At 36.2% G+C, this 22,952-nt stretch overlaps 1 long non-coding RNA gene across 1 annotated transcript in view; it reads left to right on the top strand.

Moving 5' to 3' along the window:
• LOC134471397 (uncharacterized) overlaps positions 1–22,716 on the top strand; it is a 47,107-nt gene extending 24,391 nt beyond the window's left edge. The window contains exon 3 of the long non-coding RNA XR_010040871.1: positions 22,415–22,716. This is a non-coding gene — a long non-coding RNA (uncharacterized LOC134471397). The remainder of the gene's footprint in view (positions 1–22,414) is intronic.
• The last annotated feature ends 236 nt before the right edge of the window (positions 22,717–22,952 follow it).

Here is a 22,952-nt window from a genome sequence, read left to right as displayed (position 1 = left end):
AAAATCCAACTTGATAAAATCCTGTATGAGGCCAAGAGTGAGTCACAGGTCTCATCTGGCCAAGGACACAAAGGGGTAACACTTCATTCTAAGAGCTGCTCTCACCAACAACATGTAGCACGGTGCTGTGTTAGTGTGTTCAATCATTTGTCACTGTGCTTTTATATTTGCCCTTTTTTGCATAAAATATCATAAGCATGGATCTAAAGAAAGTTAGGGGTACCAGCACTAACGGTAAGAGGAAAATCATGAGACCACACTAGCATTAAAGAAAAATATCATTTGTTAAAGTCCTGGAAAAATGAATTTATAAATATAATTTTGGGGCCTCAGAAGCAATTATTCACTTTTCTATTATTTGTTATGGGAAAAGTATGTGCAGTCCTCCAACTTTTTGGTGTTTGAACAAGAATGCAGAATGAATTGAGTTCGACATCTGAGGTATCTCTACACTTTTAATATCAAATGTGTGGGTTGTACTTAATTCCATCAATTGGCAATGATGAGTTATATAATAATGTAATCTCTTTTCTATACTGAGCACTGAATGCAAGGCCTCTGCACTGAGCTACAATCTCAGATCTTGTGTATTTATCTATTCATTGATTCATTTTTATTAAGACAAATTCTCATTAATCTATCATGTTTTCCAGGTTGGGGTCAAACTTGTAATCCTCTGCCTCAGCCTCCCAGAACGCTGGAATTAGGCATGTGCCATCACGTCTGACTTACATGTATCTTATGGGTTTCATCATGACTTTATACTTACAGAGGCAGTTACAACATTTGTTATGTGACAATGTTTATCTGATTTTTATGATTAGGTTAAGAGATGTCAGCAGTTGAATTTTGAAACAAAAATTATTCAATAGTCTCCCTTCCTAGTTCTAGGTTACCTTAATTAAAAAGAATCTTTAGATTGCAAAGTGAGCCACCAAAAACTTTTGTTCTGAAACTACTCATTTTTATGAATTTCCCAGTGGTTTTAAATATAAAAACACATAAAAAAAAGGCAAGATTTTGAAAATCTAATTTGTTTCAAATTTGTGTTCTCATTAAACTACCTTCACTGATTTCATTTAAAAAGCAGAAGATAAAATTTAATTTTATGAGGAAATGTTTAATGCTAAACGCTCTCAATACCTCCTTGTGAGATCTCTAGCCCAGTTTTCCTCCACAGTGAAGCTGACTTTCCTCTCACTTCTCATTCTTCTGTCCAGTCTGCTGCTGCTCCAGGCAGCCGCCACGCTGAGGCATCATGCCCACCCTCTAGATGTCCACATGTACCTCTTTCATCAGTGTGGGGTTGTTTGGGGTCATTTACCCTCTAGTGTTTGTGATCCTCGACTCCTGCCTTTCATGTTTGGGTGGAAAGGTGGGGAATGGCAGGTTAAGCCAGCCTCCAAAGAAAACAGAATCTAGTCTGACTTTTATGACTTTCTGGGGCAAACAGATCCAAGGTATGGCAGACATCGATGTGAAATGTTCCTAATGAAAAGAGCAGTTGTTAGAGCATTTATTATGCTGATGTTGGCAGGCCCCAGACACACTTGCCATCCAAGAAGGTGATAGCAAAGGACTCTCTGGACAGAGGTCATCTCCCCTCTTTCCATCAGCATCTGGACCATCATCTGTCTAAGCTGCCCTAAAAGTGCAGGCTGCTCATGACTGCAGACAGAATAAAGCAGGGTCAAACGGGTCCAGCACCTGCCAGGAGGCAAGGTGAGCTGAAGAGAGGGCCAGCTGGCCCCCAGCCAGCCCTAAATGTCTCTTCTCTACATCTCCCAAAGACACAGAGGCTACTTTGGTTGCTATGTAAACAAAAATTTCAGAAAAGTACACTTAGGAATAGAACATCCATATCTGAAATCCTCTAACAGGGGTGCTTGTGTTTCTTTACAAGCAGCCAAATGCTAATTGCACAATATTCAGTTCTGCCTGGTGCTACTTTTCAGGCCTTAGCCTGCCTGACCCAACAGCTGTTTAACTTGGCTCCAGGCATTTATGACTTTATTTCGAACAAATCTTGAGCATTTTCATTTGATTTTTCCCAACCTGACTTTGCAACTCAAAATTTGTTTTAAATTTTACGGTCTTTTTTTTTTAAACACCACACACACACACACACACACACACGTACTTTTTTTTTCCTTCTGCTTCTTACAGCTGTAGCTTTGGAATCTGAGTTGGATTTTTTGAGGTGGCAGCAGATTTTGTGATGCAAAAGAAAGGAAAGTTGCAAAAGGGAAGGGAAGAAGACAAAGCAGAGAAGAAGAAGGTCATTTTACTACCTCAGAACAAGCTAAAACCTAATACTATATAAATATTGAAGTACACAGTCGAGTTAAGTGTTCAATAAACATTTACTGTGAATGGAGGCATTAAGAAAGGCTTAGGCCCCGCCTGAATTCCCATGAAATTTGTAAATATTTCTTTCATTTGTTCTCCATTTACAATTAGTTGCGGTCAAGCTGATCAAAGCCAGAAGAGGCCTGTTGCCTGTGAACCCGCATCCTTCACAATGACATCCACAAAGCAGAATGAAATATGGAATATCGGGTTTCCACGGATGTATGAACTTGTAAAAAATCTGAAAGAATAGGAGGTTTTTCACACTGAGTAATGTGAAACATTTGGTGCAGATTGTAGTCCTCTACAGAGGGAAAGGCAAAGCCAAAATCCATTAGGCTGTAAAACAGACACAAGCTCACGCAAACACCAAACACGGGGGTCTTCCCTGGACATCTGGCAGTGTTCTGTTTTTCGGAGGTGCTAGCAAAGAAGTCCCTTTTCTGCAGGGCAGAGAGGAGCATGCCAGGTTCCACCCCTTATGACAGCTTCCCAGTGGCCCCAGCTCAGATCCATTCCTTTCCTCTGCTTCACAGGGTTTCTGGATTGTTGAATTACTGCTCCCAGGCTCCAACCAATTGCACACACTCCTTTCAACTAAAGTATTTACAAAGCAGCTCTAACCAGACAGGTGTCAAGGTTAATTGGGCAAGTCCAGTCCTGTACCGCATAGCAACCTCTCTCTCGGTCAAGGAAGACCATATTCAGGAAGGTGGTCCCCTACGATCATATCACCCAGTAACACTGTAGTTGGCTTAGTTTGTGAAAGTACACTCTGATATTTGCACAACAAGGTGGCCTGAAGCCATTCTTCTCAGAGGTTATCTCCACTGTCAAGCAACATGTAACCCATACTCAGGTAAAATCTTCCCATACTTTAGAACTAAGTAAATAACCCCAAGGCAATTCAGAAGATTACACTAACACAAAGCCCCAAAAGCTACATAGAATGATTTCCTGGATCCCTCTTCTCCTTTCACTGTCAGCGAGGGCTGAGTTCTCTTTTGGTGACTAATACAGGGCAGTTTAATTGCTTCCTATGCCTTTCCCAGCTGTCAGGTCACAATGGGGTCTGAGGTGGGGACCTTGGGCTTAATCAGTTTACATTCTTTCACTTCCAAAAACGCACACAGTTCTGAGGCAATGTCGCTTCCTTTATTAAAAACAAAGCAGCTACCACCACTGCTGACATAATGAAGGACTGCATGGTAGTTCACAAGATGTTCCAAAGGAAATGTGGAGGATTATTCACCAAACACATTCAGCCAGGAGTAACAAGCAGATCCCTGCTGCCCAGATTTTGGAGATAGACACACTTTATTCAAGGACATCATAGCACCAGAACAATAGGGAAAGAGAAATGCCAAAACCCACTGCATTTTACCAAGAAGAGGAAAAGTTTGCTGGGAGAATGACAGATTACAGGGCAATAGGCACGAATAAAGAAAGGATATATATAACTGATTCTCTGTGAAAAGAGCCTTCTCCACCTGCTCACACATACCAGCTCTTCATCTTCAGTAACTCTCTAAATGGTTACAGGTAGAACCAGTAGCTTTGCAAGCAACAGATGGCTTTAAGAGGATATGAAAGTATCACCTAAGTTTTGAAAGCCATACCAAGCTCTCCCTTCAGAGGAAATTTCCCAGAGCTCTTGGGAGGAGCTGCTACTCTCCTGGGCTTGGGAAAAATCATATAAAACACTGTGCAGTGCAGGAGGGTAAAATCTTGCTGCTCACAGAATGCAAATAGAGGGTAAACCATGACTTGAACAGGTTGGAGGACTTCAGCTTACAAAAATAGAACCATCTAAAACTTTTCAGAATTTACTGGACAGAGCAAAAAGACAACATGAAATAGTCTCATAGTCTCCAAATAGTTCATGATTCAAATAATCAGATTGCAGCAATTTGTTTACAAATGATTGGAAATGGCATGAATTAGATGTGTTTTCTAATGAACATGAGGTGACAATTTTAAAGAAGAGTGTGATCCAAGGGAAACAGCAATGGAGGAGATGTCTACAACCAAATTTCGCTTGACCAGTTTAGATGCTCAGATGCACATCTTTGCAAGGATGTGGGTGATGAGAGATTCACAGGGCAATGTCATCCAACCATTCACAGAGGAAGAAGTTGCTGTGGTATTTTTGAATGCACACCCATCATTCATTCCAAAAGATAAACATTAGAACACCTGAACAGCCATCTACACTTCACTAATGGTAACCTAATCTTCTCCTTCAGAGCGGTCATAATGAATGCTGGCAATTTACACTGTTTACCACTTGTGTGGGCACCCTTAAAAAATAGGTATTTCCATTGTCTATGTTAGCACTTTGCAATTGTGGAATTATAGCTTTATTCTTTCTCGAGACTTGCTTTTTCAATATAATATTGTTATATTTGTTATAACGGCCCTTGTTTATACATATAAGTAGTCTTTCCTATATGTAGCTATAAAGTATTCTGCTGTATTTAATACTTTTCTATTGATGAATAATTTATACATTTATATATTGTTTATGTATACAACTTATATAAATACATTATAATTTTTTCTCAAAAAAACACTATTACAAATAACTCTGCCTCCTGGGATAGACAGACAAGATTTTCTCTAATGTTCATGGATTTCATAGGTCATGGGCCATGCTTGCAGGTCAGCATTGCTACATTTGTTTTCAAAATAGTTATACCAGTTTCCAAACCCTAAAACAGTGCCTGAGAATTATTATATCTCCAGATCTTAGTTAACATATGGTATTGTCTAACTACTGAGTATGAAGAGACAGGAACTATAGTAAGTTCCTAACCATGAACATTTGAGTTGTGAACTCACAGAATCAAAACCACCTCACATTAGGAACATTCATAGATGCAAGTGAATCGAGGAAGTAGCACTCATGTCTGCTGGGCATCATCACAGTTGTGCTGCTGCTGAGTGCCTCCTGTACAGTGCACAGTGTACAGCAGTAGTACAGTGTTCAATCAGAACTCAGGAGGTCTGGAAGCCAGAGGAAAAGTAGCAGTGATGCTATGGGGACTGACAGGAAAAATAAAGCAACAACCAGGGAAAGAAAAATGAAAATAATTGAAAGATTTGATTGAGATGACAAGACAGGCTCATTTTTTTAAAATTTTATTTAAGGAGAAAAAGAAAAAAAAACAGAAAAAGGGTACAAGTTATACAGAATTTCAAAAAAATCAACAGTAGGAAATCACTAGTTAATAGATTACATATTGTCATCTTAGAAATAGTTGTTCAAGTTACAAAATTAAAGCATATAAAGTGGACATTCAAACAGTGAGACTGCAAACAGTTCTCTTCAATGATCCAACAAAAACTCAGTAATATGGTTATCTATCTTATATGCTTAATATACATGCAGTTATATCCTTTAGAGCACTTTCTTTTCCTCTCTTTTTTACAATGACAATTACACATTTTGGTTTTATTATTCCCACAGTTCTTACTACTTTTTTTTTGAAGAGAATAAAACCAAATGTGATGTAACAAAACAAAGTCAGTCAAATCAAATGAATAGACATAGTATATAATGTAAAAACAGAATACAAGGTGATCGGCAATGGTTACCATAATGCCTCTTGCTATCTTAAAAAGAATTGCTTATATCATCAGTTATAATAAAACTGAACAAAACAGTAAAGAAGAAAACCAATAAAACCAAAACAATGGAGACATTACAGGATTTCAAAAGAAGATAATAGTCAAACCAGAATGGGCATCATAGTGACTCTTATTGTCTTCACGGTTGTTGTCTATACTCTCAAACTTGATACTATCAAGCTAAACAGAATAGAGTAAAATCAGTCAAAACAAGATGGGAAGAGCAATACAGGGTTTCAAATCAAGTTAATAGGAAATCAAAATGGGTTACTATAATATATCCTGCTATTTTTTATTTATTTTCCTTAATTAAAAAGATAAAAATAAAAAAGTAAATAATAAAAAAGGAGATTGAGATAAAAGAGGACATAACAATAAAACAGCACAGGTCAAAACAAAACAAATTAAGCAAAATAGTGTTTCACCACAAGATATCCCTACATAAAAGTAGTTACTATAGTGTCTCTTTCCTTGAAATCCTTGAGTATAACTTCAATACTGTAGCATCAAACATATCAAGACAATGTAAAACCATTCATGAGAATGACAGTATCACAGGGTATTTAGAACCAACTAACAGAAAATGAACAATGGCTTCTGTATCATCTCCTTATCTATAAAATTTTGTTTATATTATCACATATAATAAAATCCAATAAGATACAACATGTTAAGACCAATGGAGACAGAAGAACAAAAGCTTGATGGGACTTCAAAACAAGATGATATTAAATCAGCACTAGCTATTATGATGTCATGTTTTCCCCAAAATAGCTATTCATATCATCTTTTTCTGCCTCATTTCTGTTGAGCTCTTTTTCTGTCATTAGTTGTCAATTTGTCTTCTTCATTTCGCTTTCTGCTCCATTCATTGTGGCCTCTCTGCCACTGTTGCTGGAATCGTGGTATTTTTCTCTTTTAGAATGTCCTGCAGCATTATCTGTAGAGTTGAATTGGTGGTTGCAAATTCCCCTAATTCCTCTTTATCCTGAAAACACCTTGTTTCTCCATTAATTTCTAGGGATAGTTGTGCAGAATATATCAATCTTGTCTGGAGGTTATTGTCTTTCAAAGCTTGAAGTATTTCGCCCCACACTCTTTGTGATTTGATGTTTGTGCTGAGAAGTCTGCTGTAATTCTGATGGGTGTTCCCTTGTAAGTGATCTGTTTCTTGTCTCTCACAGCTTTCAATATTCTGTTCTTATATTAGATTTCTGGAACTTTGATTATTATATGCCTGGGTGTAGTTCTGTTTGGGTTGTAGGTGACTGGGGTCCTATGTGCCTCATAGATCTGAGTATCTTAACCTTTTCCCATATTATGGAAGTTCTCCTTGATTATTTCTGTGAATAGCCTTTGCAGTTCACTTATTTGTATCCCTGCTTCTTCCTTTACATTCTTAATTCTTAAGTTATAGATCCTCTTATCATCTTCTTGCCTTTGTATTGTTACTGCTTGTTTCCTTGTTATTTTTAAGAAGTTTTTCCTTTCATGCTCCCACATTACAAATCCGTCCTCCAGTATCAATCCTTAGTTTCTTTCAAGCTGTTATGCCAGCTTTCAATAGAGTTTTTAGTTTCCTGGTAATCTCTTCAAACCTGCTTCATGTATTCTAGGTTTTCTCTATTTTCTATATCAAAAAATTCTCCCTTTTTTTCTGTTCTTCCATTCCACCATCTGTTTTTTCTTGGGAGGTGCTTAACTTTCTTTAACTATTCTATTATATCTTGGTTTACTTGGTTAAATACTTCACTTTTGAACTCATCTACGAGGTCCCGTAGATATCACTTTATGTCTATTGGTGCTGTGCCTGATATTGCACGTTTTCTGTCCTCATTCTCCTTTGCATTTACCTTTCCTGGATCAGTGTTCTCAGGATTGGGGACTGAGGACCCTTTCTTGTTACTCCCTCTTCCCATATTTTTTGTTCCTTCCATACAAATGTATATAGGAGACCTAGTTTCTTTCTTTGTCAGTTACAGTTTGTTTGAATTGCACCGGCTAGGTGTTCCTGCCCACTGCAGTGTACTAGGGAGACACAGATCTGGGCAGCCTATGCTGGGCCTGCCCCTCCAGGTCAGTCAACCTGCTGAAGGCTTCACTGCATTAGGGTGCACTGCCAGGTGCAGGGACCTGGTTTGGGCTAGCCTACTGGGTCTTAGTCTGCAGCATCACCCAGGTCAAGTGTTCCCCACCAATCCTGATTGAGAGGGGAATATGTGACTGAAGTCACTGCAGCGTCCTGTTCTGGCTAGTCTGCCCAGTTCCAGAATGTCCTCTGTTGGAGCCTCCTAGTCTATGAAAGGGTCTCTCTTCCTCTCACTCACTGCAGGTTGATACAGGGCTCCCGGCCAGCTCTGCTCTCAATTCAGATTGCCGATTCCCACACTCAGAGCTTTCGTGTCTCTATCCCTGCTGTGCCAATTCAGATGCAGCAGCAGTGGCAGGAAATTCAAGCCGCGATTTCCAGAGGTGCAGGCTCCAGCTTCAGCACTGAGACTTTAGCTGTTCCAGTCATAGCACTGGGATTGCATTGCCAGTTGGTTTCTCTCAGCTTAGTTCATTCCTGGGTCGGCAGGGTATATCTCCCCCTGCTTAGGACTCCCCACACAGCACCATTCCTGGAATCTAAGCTGGCTACCTCAGAGAGCCTCCATTGCTGCTGTTATCTATCTGCCATGTTCTCCCAGAAGTCAGTGAGGTGGGTCTTATAGTGGGGAAAAAGTATAATCTTTTTATAGCTGAAGAGTTTGAAATGTCTACATTCTCAATTCTGTTCTGTCAGCTTCAATTAACTGCTGCTGGTGACAACACTGGATCTCACAACTTGCTTGTTTCTCCTGTCCCTTAGTGACTTTTTACTCATTGCTGAGATGAAATACCTGATGCCCAAAGTTGGGAAAGGAAAGGTTTATTTCTTACAGTTTTTTGAGGTTTCAGTCCATACTCAGTTGGCTCCAAGGCAAGGTGGCTCTAGACAGGATCATTTTGTGGGACCTACAAATGAATATGACTTTTGAACATTCTCCTGGAACAGAACTCATTCATGCACCAGAGACTTATTGAATTTACATTTCTCTAATAATAAAATTGATTGTTAACTTGTCATGTGAAATTGATTCTGTAAAACTGTTCTTTAATTCATTTGCCCATTTATTCTATTAGATTGTTTCTCTTTCTATTAGCAGGAATTTGCCTACTGTGGCTAATATTTTTACTCAATTTATGGTGTCAATGAATAGAGTTTTTCAGGGATATTTTGCTTTATTTTGCTTTGAGGCATGGTCTCTCCATGTAGCCTAGACAAACTTGAATTCATAGTAATCCTCCTGCATCAGCCTTCTGAGTGCTGGAGTTACAGGCGTGCCTCACCACACCCAGTTGAATATAATTTATTAATTTATTATTTTTAATGAATAGAAATTCTCATTGCACCCTAGGCAGTATTTCCCATTATAAGTTATATTTTTGTGTGTTTTATCCTTTTCTACCCTAATGTCACAAAAATCCTATCTAATTAATTTCAAAACATATTATAGTCTTATCTTTCATGTTAGTATCTTTAATGCATCTAAAATTAATTTGAATATAATGTGAAGTAATAATCATCTTTTACTTTTCAAATATAATCTATAGCTTCCACAGCGACTGGAGCAATAACAAAACTTCTAGATGATCTAAAAGAAACTTTAGAAGCAAACAGAGGAAAAATAATGTGCCCAAAGGAAGATATGGTTTTCTTATTATTTTTCCTGTTTAGAGATGATAGTACTTAAAACTATAGCATGATATATTTCAAGGATTTTGGAATTCTCAGCCATTACTTCTCTTTACCACTGCCACTCCTAATAGTTTTTCCACCTTCTCTGACTTCCATTGTTCACTTTTACTTTGCCCCAAATGTTTCCTATACTCTTTTTATAATTGTCCATCCTTTTCCATTTCATGCTGATGTATAAATATTTTATTCTGATAAATGTTCTACTTTGCTCATTTTCTCTTTTGCTATGTCTAGTCTGATTTTCAACCTATATATTGAGTTCTTAATTTTAATATTACATTTGTCCATTTTAAAATTTACAGTATTTGACTTTCTTGTTTCCCATTCTTTGCCAACAACCTCCATATTTTCTTTTAACTTAAGTGTATTAATGTCAATTACTTTAAATTCTCTCTATATTAACATATCTCTTTGCTTGTATGTATTAATTTTTATGAATATAAAAATTATGGATTTGATAGCATGTCCCACATTTCACAGCCAAAATATTACAAGGAGTAAAACAATATGCTCCTCTGAATAACGTTCTTATCTTCTAAGAGGATTTAATTTTCTAGTTTTGCAAGCAGAAAAAGTAAAAGGATATCACCATAACCCAATCAAGAGTTAGCATATTTAAATGCTTGTCTTGTGAGGATTTATCTTGGGTTAACTTTTACTCTTGGTGTAGAGTCTTTTGGGTCCCTAACTAAAAGCTGGGGCACTACCCTCTCAATGAGTCTCTCCACTCCCGTCCTGTGAGACTCCTAAAAGCTACAGTCAACTTCTATATCTCTCAGTCATTGGTGTGGATTACAGAATCTGCAGTTGCCTAAAGGTGAAAAACAATCCCCCAAACTGAGCTCACTTCTCTTTAGGCTTTCTTCTTATTCCAGATCTTGGCCGTTAAAATTCTCACCACCCACAGAGCACACTAAATCTTCAAACATTTTTCCCTGCTCTTCTAAGGGGGTTGATCAGAAATGTACTAGTCAGCCCTATGAGAAACAAAATTCTACTTTAGATATTTTAATCCCAAAAAAGATTAATGCATCATTTTAAAACTAGTTTTCAATTGTATTTGGTGTATAAAGATACAATGCATTTTATTAAATTGATTTTTATGAGAAATAGCACCAAACTCTTAATAATTCTAGTTACTTATTTTTTGATTCATTACAACTTTCTAATACATCCTAGTTTTTCCTATTGTCAGTGCATAATCTTTTTCCTTTTCCCTTTCTTATGCTTAAAGATGTTTCAATTCTTTTACCTTCCTTTCATGTTGGTTGGGAATTCCAACGTTGAAGAGAAAAAGTAATAGAGAAAACATTCTGTTAGTAATAATCTTTGACATTGTTTCCAGGCAGAGGCATCATATTCTTTGATTTAAAGATATATTATAAAGCTACTGTAATCAAAACAGCCTAATACTGGCATAAAGTAAAACACATAGACCAATGGAGTAAGTCAGTTGTTTTTTGACAAATATGGACACTATATGCAATGGAAAGTGTACTGTCTCTTCAACACATGGAATAGGAAAACCAGGTATCCACATGCAGAAGAACAAAATTTGATCTGTATCTCATGTCATAAAAATCAATTCCTAATATATAAAGACTTAAATATAACAACTTGAAATATTAAGCTACTAGAACAAAATAAAGGTAAAATCTCTATGACATTGATCTGGACAATGTTTTTTGGATATAATCCCGAAAGCAAAAGCAAAATAGAAAATGAAATTATATAAAACTGAAATGTTTTTACACGGCAAATGACATAAGTACCAAAGTGAAGACACAGATTACAGAACAAGAGAAAATATTTGCAAACAATATATTTGAGAAGTAATATAGTTTCAAATACATACTACATATACTTACAGAACTCAAACTACTAATGGCAAGCAAGCAAATAAGTCAATCTTTTTAAAAATTGGCAAAGAATTTAAATGAACATCGCTCAAAAGAAGGCATGCAAATGACCAGGTTTATGAAATATAAGCAACATCACTAATCATCAAGGAAATATAAATTAAAGTCACAGTGTAATACCACCTTACCCTTGTTAGAATGATTGTTTATCAAAAAGACAAAAGATAACAAGTGTTGGTAAACATGTGATAAAAACTTTTTTTATACTATTGGTGGGCGTAATACAGCCATTGTGAAGAACTTCAAAAAACATAACTACCATATGCTAGAAACTCCATTAATGCAAATTTTTACAGGAATAATAACATGTTGAAGAGAGAACTGCACTTCATGTTTATTGAAGAATTATTCACAATATTTAAGAAATAATAACCATCAGTGGATGATTGGATAAATAAAATGTTATAAATCTACACAATGAACTCAGCCACCAACAGGATTGTCAGCTGCTCCTCCTCTGCAACCGGACGACCTCACCAGCTGAGGAGTGTCTAACCCATTCCCCTCATCACGACAATCTCAACAACTGACAGAATTGTCAGTTACCCATTCCCAACACTTGGACAACTTCAGCAGCCCACAGGATCTTCAGCAACTCCTTCCACCCTCTGCACTACTTTGGTAGGCTGGTAGGAGCCTCTGTAACGCTATCCCTCACCCAGAGGACCTTGGTGGGCCAAGAATGTGGTGAATTACTCCCCCAAACACAGGACCTCAGAGGGATGGCAGAAGCCTCAGCAAAAACTTCTTCAGAGGACCTTGGGAAACTGGCAAAAGTACAGGTGAGTCCTTCTGCCATACAGAGATTCCCAGGTAAGCTGGTAAGAGTCCTGGCAAGGCCTCCACCCATCCAAATAAACCAGTCTTGGGCTGTGATACTCCCCAAAACACAGTAGGGTCCCAGCTGGGGCATGTGCTATAGAGAGGTGTATCTGGCAACCTCTAACAGCCTAAAGCTACAGTAACAAAAGGAGCTAAGGACTGAGTTGCATCAATACTCCTAGGCTAGTCAGCCTAGGAAGAACATAGGACTCATGCAACTGGCCCACAGCAAGAATTCAGGTAACTGACCCCTCCCCTTCACAGTAAGACCCGACAACTAGGTGAACATCAGTCACACAGTAGGATGCTAAGACACAAACGATGGACACTGGAGACTAGCTGGATTGAAAAAACAAAATATTAATGAAAGAGGTTAAAATGACAAAACAAAAAGCAAAATGCAATCTCAAATGCACATTCGATCTGGAACAAAAGTACAAGACACATCAGAACAAAGGTCACTGGAAGTTACATGCCTGATATTTCTGAAAAGATGCCAAGAGAAATAAAGAAACAAATCCATGAGGTAAAGAGGAAATCAGATTAGAAATAATCTCTCAGGTAAAAAAAAGAAATGGCAACCTTAATAAAAGAGTTGCTCAGCAAAGCAAGAGAAGATAGATTAAAAAAAAAAAGTACAGGAGTATGGGAAAATGATGGAAACCTTGAATGAACAATATAGAAGAGAAATAGAATGAACAAAACAAATTCAGAGAGACAGCCAGGAAATTAAAGACTCCACTGAAAGTTGGCAAATCCACTTAAATGAAACTGAAGATAGACTTTCAGACCTAGAAGACAGGATCACAACTAGAAACCATGAAAGGAAAGAACTCTTAAAAATAACAAGGGATCATGAAATCACAATTTAATAGCTCCAAAATGATGCAAAGAAAAACAATATAATACTGATATGTGCCAACGAAAATATAGAAGTCAATGAAAATAACAAAACAAAAACTACACACAAAAAAAAGTTTTTCCAAGCATAGGAAAAGAACCTCATATATAGGTAAGTGATGCATACAGAGCTTCAAACAGCCATAACCAAAATCAAATCTTTACATATATAATAATCAAGATCCCAGAAATTCAGCATAAAAACAGAATACTAAAAGCAGAAAAAAAAAAAAAACAGTTCACCTACCAAGGAAATCCCATTAGAATCAAAGCCAACTTTTCAAAACAAACCCACGTATCAAGATGAGCTTGGAGCAAAGTATATCAAACCCTGAAAGAAAACAACTTTCAAACCCACATTGATGTACACTGCAAAACTTTCTTTCAAAATAAATGGAGAAATAAGATACTTCCATGAGAACAAATGAACAAATTTATGTTCACAACACCAACCCTACAAAAAATATTGGAAGACATACTAGAGATTTTAAATAATGACCACAATTCACAGAACAACAATCAAAATAAATCACTAGGCAGAGCAAACAATTAAACAAGGAGGGAAAGCAGAGAAGCAACAAAAGGAAAATAACATAACAAAATTAAGTCCTATAATCATCAATATCAATGGCTTCAGTTCACCAATTAAAAGAAATAAATTGACAGAATGAAAAAGAAACAGGATCCAACAATATGCTGTATACAAGAAACACATCTAACTCAAAAGGAAACTCATCGACTGAAAATCAAAGGATGGAAAACAATATTCCATGAGATAGGAAACCATAAAAAACAGAGGTAGCGGGGGCTGGGGATTTAGCTCAGCGGCATAAGCGCCTGCCTTGCAAGCAGGCAATCGTGAGTTCGATCCCCGGTACCGATAGAAAGGAAAAAGACAAAAAAAAAAAAAAAAAAAAAAACAGAGGTAGCTAACCGTTATGTCTGGAAACAATGTGAACTTCAAATCAAAAATGATCAAAAGAGATAAAGAAGATCACTACATACTCATTAGGGAAAAAATTTAAGAGAAAGAGATAACAATCATAAATATATATGCACCAAATATAGGAGAATTATATAAGACAAATAATAATAGACACAAAGAACCAAATACAACATAATACAATTTTAATGGGGGACCTTAATACCCCATTTCACAAAGTGATAGTTTAACTAGACAAAAAGTCAGCAAGGAAATAACAGAACTAAATCAAACACGTGAACAAATGAACTCACTAGATGTTTACAGAGTGTCCCTAGCAACAGTGCCAGAATACACATTCTTCTCACCTGAACACGGGACATTCTCTAAAATAGACCATGTATTAGCACATAAAATATGCTTAAGTAAATGCAAAGAGATTGACATTACCCCATGCATACTATCTGACCATAGTGCACTAAAATTTGAAATTAATGGCAAGAAACTGCAACACCTACATAAACACATGAAAATTAAATAAGACCTTCCTTAACAAGCAGTGGGCTACAGATGAAATTAAAGGAGAAATTAAACAATATCTACTACTCGATGAAAATGCAGATATAACATACTGAAACCTGTGGGATGCAATGAAAGTGGTTCTAAGAGGGAAATACATAGCAATGAATTCTCATATCAGTGAATAAGCACAAATAAACAATCTAATACTGTGGCTCAAGCATCTAGAAAAAGAAGAGCAATCAATATCAAAGCTCCCAGAAGAGAGGAAATTAGAAAGATCAGAGCAGAAATCAATGCAATTAAGACTAAGAAAACAATAAGAAGAATTAATGAATTGAAGAGTTGGTTCTTTGGAAGAATAAACAAAATTGATAAATCCTAGCCAACCATCAAGAAAAGGGAAAAAACTGAAATTCCTGCAATAAGGAATGAAAACAATGAAATTACTATAGAACCAATGGAAACTCAGAAGATGATGAATATCTAACTTTAAATTTTTATGCACACAGCCTGGAAAACACAGAAGAAATGGATAGAGCCATAGAAACATATGAATTACTAAAGCTGAATCAAGAAGATATAAAATTTTGAATAACTCCATATCACTTACTGAAATTCAAACCATAATTGAAAACTGAACAAAGAAAAGCCCAGGTCCTGATGGATTCATGGCTAAACTCTACAGAAATTGAGAGAAGATGTAATAACAACAATCCTCAAACTCTTTAATGAAATTGAAAAGGAAGCAGTTCTCCCTACTTCATTCCTGGAGGCAAGTATTACTCTGATACCCAAACCAAAGGAAAACCCAACTAAAAAGGAGAATTATAAACCAAACTCCTTGATGAATACTGAAGCAAATATTCTCAGTACAATACTAGCAAACAAAATGCAGCAAAACATCCAGAAGATTATACACCATGACCAAGTGGGATGCATTCCAGGAATGCAGGGATGATTCAACATTCTCAAATCAATAAATGTAATACTACATCAATTCAGCCAAGACAAAAATCACATGAACATCTCAAGATACAGAAAAAGCTTTTGATAAAGTCCAACATTCATTCATGATAAAAATTCTACATCACAATAGATGGTCTCTACTTCGATCCAATAAAAGACATCTATGACAAACCAACAGCCAACATCATACTAAATGGACAAAAACTGAAAGCTTTCACTCTAAGAACAAGACAGTGATGATCACTATCACCACTTTTTTTTTTCTTGGTACCGGGCATTGAACTCATGACCTCGTGCTTGCCTAGCAGATGCTTATGCTGCTAAGCTAAATCCACAGCACCATTCCTATTCAGTGCAGTTCTGGAAAATTTATACAAACAATTAGATGAGACAGACATAAAAGGAACAAGGACTGGAAAGGAGGACTGTAAATCATTATTAATTGCAGATGACATGATATTAAGAATACCAAAAAAAAACTCCATCAAAAGACTACTAGAGTTAATACGAAAATTCAGCAGTGTAACTGGATACAAAGTCAATACTCAAATATCAATAAAATTCCTGTACACAAAAACAAACAATAAGACAAAAAGCATGGAAATAACAGCTTTCACAGTTGCATCTAAAGGAATAAGATATTGAGGAATCAGTCTAAAAGAAGAAAGTAAAAGATCCATACATTGAAAACTGTTATACTCTTTTTTAAAAAGACATTGAAGAGGATATTAAAAATGGAAAGATAGCCCTTGCTCTTGGAAAGGAAGAACTAACAGTAAAAATGACCATACTCCCAAAACTGTTATACAGATTTAAGGCAATCTCAATCAAACTACCATTAATATACCTCACAGATCTAGAGAAAATGTTCCTAAAATTCATGTGGAACCAGAAGAAACCCAGAATAGTGAAGGCAATCATGAGCAACAAAGGCAAAGCAGGAGGCATCACAATCCCTGACCTGAAATTGTACTGCAAATCAGCATGATATTGGCAAAAAAAAAAAAGACCAGATGATCAGTGCAACAGATTAGAAGATACAGACACAACTACAAAGACAAGCAGCAACCTTATCTTTGACAAAGGCATTGTTCACTAGAAGGAAGATAGCATCTTTAGCTAATAGTGCTGGAAAAATTGGCTTTCCACATGCCAAAAACTAAAACTAGACCCATGTCTATCACCATGCACTAAACTAAAATCAAAATTTATCAAAGACCTAAATACTAAAATTGAAACACTAAATATACTGGAAGACAAGGCAAAGAGTTCATGAGCAAACATAAACTGCATAGTAAGTACTTCAAAGAACCAACAACTGGGATCTGATCTTATTAAAAAATCTTTGTACTTCAAAAGAAATCACCAACAAAGTGAAAAGAAAACACACAGAATGGGAAAGACTTTTAGCCAACTGTCTCTCAGACAATCTTTATATATCTAAAATATATAAAGATTGAAAAAATAACAGGTCCCCCAAATTCAAAGACAATCGAAAAATGGGCATCTAAGATGAACACACACTTCTCAGATGAAGAAATACAAATGACAAATAAGTATATGAAGAAATGCTCAACATCACTGGTCATTTGAGAAATGGAAATTGAAACAACACTGAGATTTCACTTCACTCCAGAAAGAATGGCTATCATCAAGACATCAACTAATAACAAATACTGGTAGGGCTGTGGGGTAAAAGGAACTCTTCTCCACTGTTGGTGGGAGTGTCAAGTGGTGCAGCCATTGTGGAAATCAGTGTGCAGATTCTTCAAAAAAGTAGGACTGGAGTTCCCATTCAATCCAGCTATTCCTCTTCTGGATATTTCCCAGAAGAATTGAAAATGTCATGCAACAACGATATATGTGAACCCACGTTTATAGCAGCACAATTTGTAATAGCTAAATCTTGGAAACAACCCCAATGCCCATCAACCATGGAATAAATATAAAAGATGTGGCATTTTTATGCAATGAAGTGCTACTCAGCTATAAAGAAGGATAACTCTGAGGTTTTTATTGGTAAATAGATGCAACTTGAGACCATTCTCATAAGTAAAATAAATCAAACTCACATGTGGAAATATTATATTGTCTCCCTAACTTTAAAAAAACTGAAATAGTAATAAGATTCAAAATGTACAATAGATACTGTGAAAATAAAAGAAAGAAAGTGCACAAAAGGATAAAAGAACTGCATTAGGGGAAAGGATAAAAGGAAGAAGGGAAAAGATTAAATTATAAGGGTATAGTTATAATAGATAACTATACTACTACACTCCATAAGTTCATCAAAAAGATAGTTTGTGCTTTCATTGATTGTTTGATCATTTTTATGCCTCCATCTTATAACTTGAACAATTACTTCTAAATTAATGATATGCAATATATTAACTAGTGTTAATTTCCTACTATTTTTTGAAATTGTGTATCATTTCTATCTTTTGTTTCTAAACTAAAAACTATCAATGTATACAATGAAATAAAAAATGTGGCAGCAGAGATACATGTGCACCTATGTTTATAGCAGCACAATTTGTAATAGCTAAATCTTAGAAACAACCCAAATACCCATAAACCATAAAAAAGATGTATTTTTATACAGTGGAGTATTACTCAGCTATAAAAAGGATACACTTGAGGCTTTTGTAAGTAAATGGATGCAATTTGAGACCATATGCATAAGTGAAATAAATCAAATTTGCAAGTGTAAATATTGTATTGTCTCCTGGGCATAACAAAAAGAACTGAAAGCATAAATAAGATCCAAAATGTATAACAGACACTGAGAAAGTTAAAGGGCAAGAAAGTACTCAATAGGAAAGAACAACTGAGATAAGGAAAAGCAGAAAAAATAAGAAAAAGGATTATATATATATATATATATATATATATATATATATATACTGTATCACTTTTATCCCTTTTTTGTTCAGTTTTTTAAGTTTATAAATGTAAAAAAAGAAGTGGCAATTGTTAGTCTACTGGTACAAACTGAAAATTGAGAATAAGTCTTTGAGGTCTACTACACATCAAGGCAATAAAGTACTATACACATTTCAAAATAACTCACCACAATGGCCTCATCACCAAAACAATGAAAATATGAGGTGATGGATATACTAAATAGCTTGTTTTGATCATCTCACATTATATACACATACCAAACATCACATTGTACCTTACAAATTCATTAACCACTACCAGTCCAATTAAATACAGAATGATCAAAAATTACATATTTTAATTAATTTTTATAAGATAATGGGAAATATAAAAGTGATAATTTTCTCAAATTTATTCAATAATTTTTCTGTGTATGGTATGTCTTAAAACATTTACTATACAATGCAATGCTATAATATGGACAGTTGTATCTACTCTCTGAATTCTTTTGCATTATTGTCTTTTTTTTTTTGAACAACACTCTACACTGCCATGTTGGTCTATTCCTTTTTCCTATAGGGAGTGAATTTCAATAAAATGTCTACACACTAAATGTAACAGTGAATATGTCGGTGATGGGTGACCTGGTTGGTGTCTCTATATCTTATATTTTTCAATAATTTGGTCTATTAGGCCTAATCTAAATTGTAAATGACTTTTTAAACTCCTTGTCTTGAATAAATAACAAACAAGTTTAGAAGGTGCAAATATTTTATAAGATATTTTTTCCTTGCTCTTTGGTTACAGGATAGTTTGTTAGATGCTGATCAACTCTGTCTACAGCACCTATAGAATTATTAGAATCATTGGCCATTACCGGAATTTATCTTTAGTTTTGTTTCTTCTTTCAAGTCCTGTCATTTTTTATTATGAATTGCTGACAAAATACAGATGTCTTTGTCTTTCCATTTCATAACACTTCCCTAATATTTCCTTTTCCTCTCTGATATGTTAATATTTCTCCCTTCTTCAGGTTTTTCTTTTGCAGATCTTTGGCCCTTGACTCTTATACAGTCTCAATGTGCCAAATATGTCCATTTTGTATTGTAAAAACATATCACTGAGAAGTATAAAATTATAATTAATGTACTTACAATAACAGTTTTTATAGATCGCAGCACAAAATGATAAGCTTATTTTTCACAAATAAACACAAGTTAGTAAAAGAAAATAACCAGAACTTATTATTAGATTTTACTAGAAACAAACATCAAAGCCAAATCTAAATAAAAATATGTGCAAAAAAGTCAATATTAAGACAAACATGCATACAAATGTATGTCATGCAAACAAGAATCAACTAGTCGAAATGACACCTGCATGAGGAATGCTCAAGATAGCAAGTAAAAAAAATACTGCCCAAGTGACCCTCAGAGTAAAATGTTACATAGTTAATTTAAAATGCTATGTAGTTTGGGGTATAGCTCAGCACTTTTTAAGCAAGGCCCTGGGTTCAATCTAAAGCATCAAAAATAATATTATTGCTTCTAAGATTTTCTGTCAACTCTGATGTTTGCTGAAAGTAATTTGTAGATGCCCCTCATCAGCATGAAGATGTTTTCACAGTGTTGATGTTGCCTGGACTAGATATGCAGAAATCAAAGTTGGCTCAGATGTCTATCAAATTCAGTTTGTGCCAAGGTTGTCAATGTATGACGTTTTTCATAAATCTAGAGAAATGTCTCACTCCCTCTGTGAACAGAAGCTCTTATTTACATTATGGTAGGAAGGCTTACATTCCAAATATCTCCTTAAGATCAACTTTTGCTTCTTGGTTCCCAAAGCAATTAACATATATAGGTTTATTTTCCCCATATCTTTCCCTATATCTTTTCCAGAGACTGCCCAAATTTGATGTCAGGAAGTTTTTCTGTAAAGTCTATTCTCTTTTTTTTAATCTCAGATCAGCTAATCACACACAGAAATTTCTTTATACTCGAAAAACGTTAAGTTCTGTGTCATTTTCAGCACACTAAATAAAAGTAACTATTATGGTTAAGTTGGACAATGTACCCCAAAAGCCTCAGGTGTTCAGAGTTGGGTATTTGGAAGGTTCTTGGATCACGAGGATGCTATACTCACAACTAAGTGGGCTGTTTGGAGAGGCTTGGTCAAAACAGATGAGTTATGGGGGCTGTACCTGGGAGGGTACATTCTTGTCCCCAGCTCCTCCCTTCATTCTCTGCTTCCTGGCCACCATGGCATGAACAGTTTTCCTCCAGCAGATCCTTCTACCATGCCCTTCTTGCCTTGGGAATAGCTGACTATGTATTGAATCCTCTAAAACCTGGGAGCCAAAATAAACCACTCCTCAGTTAGGTCGCCTGTACTTGCCTCAGTGATGAGGAAAGTGACTAAGATTTTGGTACTGACTACGTGATTCAGAAACCTTTGGAACTTGTTTGTGAGAAGGGTTTGGAAAAGATTTGGAGGTGCTGGATATAGAAATCCCTATAGTGCTGTAAGCCAGACTTAAGTCAGAGCTCACGAGATAAAATGATGACAGGCCAATCATAAAGGCCAGATTCAGGAGGTTTCAGTGGGACTAAGGGAACCAGTAAACATGAGGCCATGTGTGTTATTCTCTGGCACAAAATTTACCTACATTATTGCCTATGTTATGAATCCTTGTGGGAGATGAAAATTGAGGGAGGCGAACCAATTAATCTGGCAGAGGATATTTCAAGTTAGCCCAATATTCAGACTGTGGCATGAGAGCTGCCAGCAACTTTTACAGAAAAAAAATTTTTTTTTTAAAAAAGCAGGACCAAAAAGCCCATTTGAAAAATTTCTCTTTTCTCCAGACAGGAAGCACCTCCAATATTGGGGCCAAGGAGAGAATGGTTACTGAAAAGTTAGTACTAAAAAGTAACGAAGTACTTCGCATCCAGACAGTAGGAAGATAGATTAGAAGCATCTCAGGAGTCAGTAGGACCAACCCTTTAGTGGATTAAAGTTGTAAAATAGTAAATATAAACTCTTTGTCCTCCTTATTTACAAAAGCTTTGGTGTTTGTTTGTTTGTTTAAGGAGAAGGAAGTAAAGAGGAAAAAAAAGATTTAATATGTACATGATGAATGTTATCACTGTGTATACCTAAAATGTATCCCAAAAAAAGACAGATTATTTTGAGAAGAATCTCAAGGTATAAAGTGCTCTACGGTCACGATCCAAGACTACTACTTGAACTGACAGAAAACTTTAGTTAACCATGTGGTGCGGCTGTTACAAGCATGTAGAATCCAAGAGTTAAAAGGTCATGGAGATTTCCACTCAGATTTCAAAAGAAAGCCTTGTAGACCAGGTAGCAGGTGTGTCCCTGAGAGGGCAAGAGTAAAGCCAAAAGTGCAGTGAAAACTCCAGGAAATTGAAGAAGCCAAGAGAGTCAATGAGGGCTACAAATTGTAATGTTTGTAGGAGTAGTGCCACCCAAGCCATTTGGAGCTCACATCTCACTATAGCAGGCCCCAGGCGGTGGACCCAGAACTATAGTGTTTTGTGTTTTCCCTGCTGGGTTTCAGTCTTGCTGTGGTCCTATTCCTTTCTATCCCCTCTATTCTTCCCTTTTGGAATGGGTATTTATTCTGTGCTATCAAATATCAGAAGTGTTTAGCTTCTTTTTATTTTATTTTATTTTATTTTATTTTATTTTATTTTATAGGTGTTCACAGTTAAAGAGTGCCTAAAACCTTAGAAGAGATTTTGAACTTGGACTTTTCAGCAATCCTGGAACTGTTAAAATTTTGGCTACATATAAACATGCACCAAGTGTATTTTGCATAAAGAGATGTATGTAAGTCTTTTTTGAATGTTATGGTTTAGATAAAGATACCTCCAAAAGGTACATGTATTCAAAGGTGGGCATTTGGAAAGATCATGGGGGCACTATCATCACTGATGGATTAATCCCCTGAGTTCATAGCTAAATTTGCTCTTAGGAGGGGGGCCTGGTTAGAAGAATGGGTTACTGGGAGTTTGATCTGGAATAGCATATTCTTGACCACCACCAGCCCCCTGCTCCTCCCTGCATTTCTCCCAGGCCATCATGTCGTGGGCAGCTTTCCTCTTCCAGGCCCTTCTATCAGACCCTTTCTGCTTTGGGGCCAGCTGGCTATGTATGTAGTAAATCCTCTAAAAAACACAAGCCAAAATAAACCTCTCCTCCTATAAGATGGAGATGTGCACACTTTGTCCCAGCA

Source organism: Cavia porcellus, unplaced genomic scaffold (genome assembly GCF_034190915.1).
Source record: "Cavia porcellus strain 051 isolate PalLab524CR breed Dunkin Hartley unplaced genomic scaffold, mCavPor4.1 scaffold_1, whole genome shotgun sequence".
In the NCBI taxonomy this organism is placed as follows: domain Eukaryota; kingdom Metazoa; phylum Chordata; class Mammalia; order Rodentia; family Caviidae; genus Cavia; species Cavia porcellus.
This window is presented reverse-complemented; position numbering and strand designations above follow the sequence as displayed.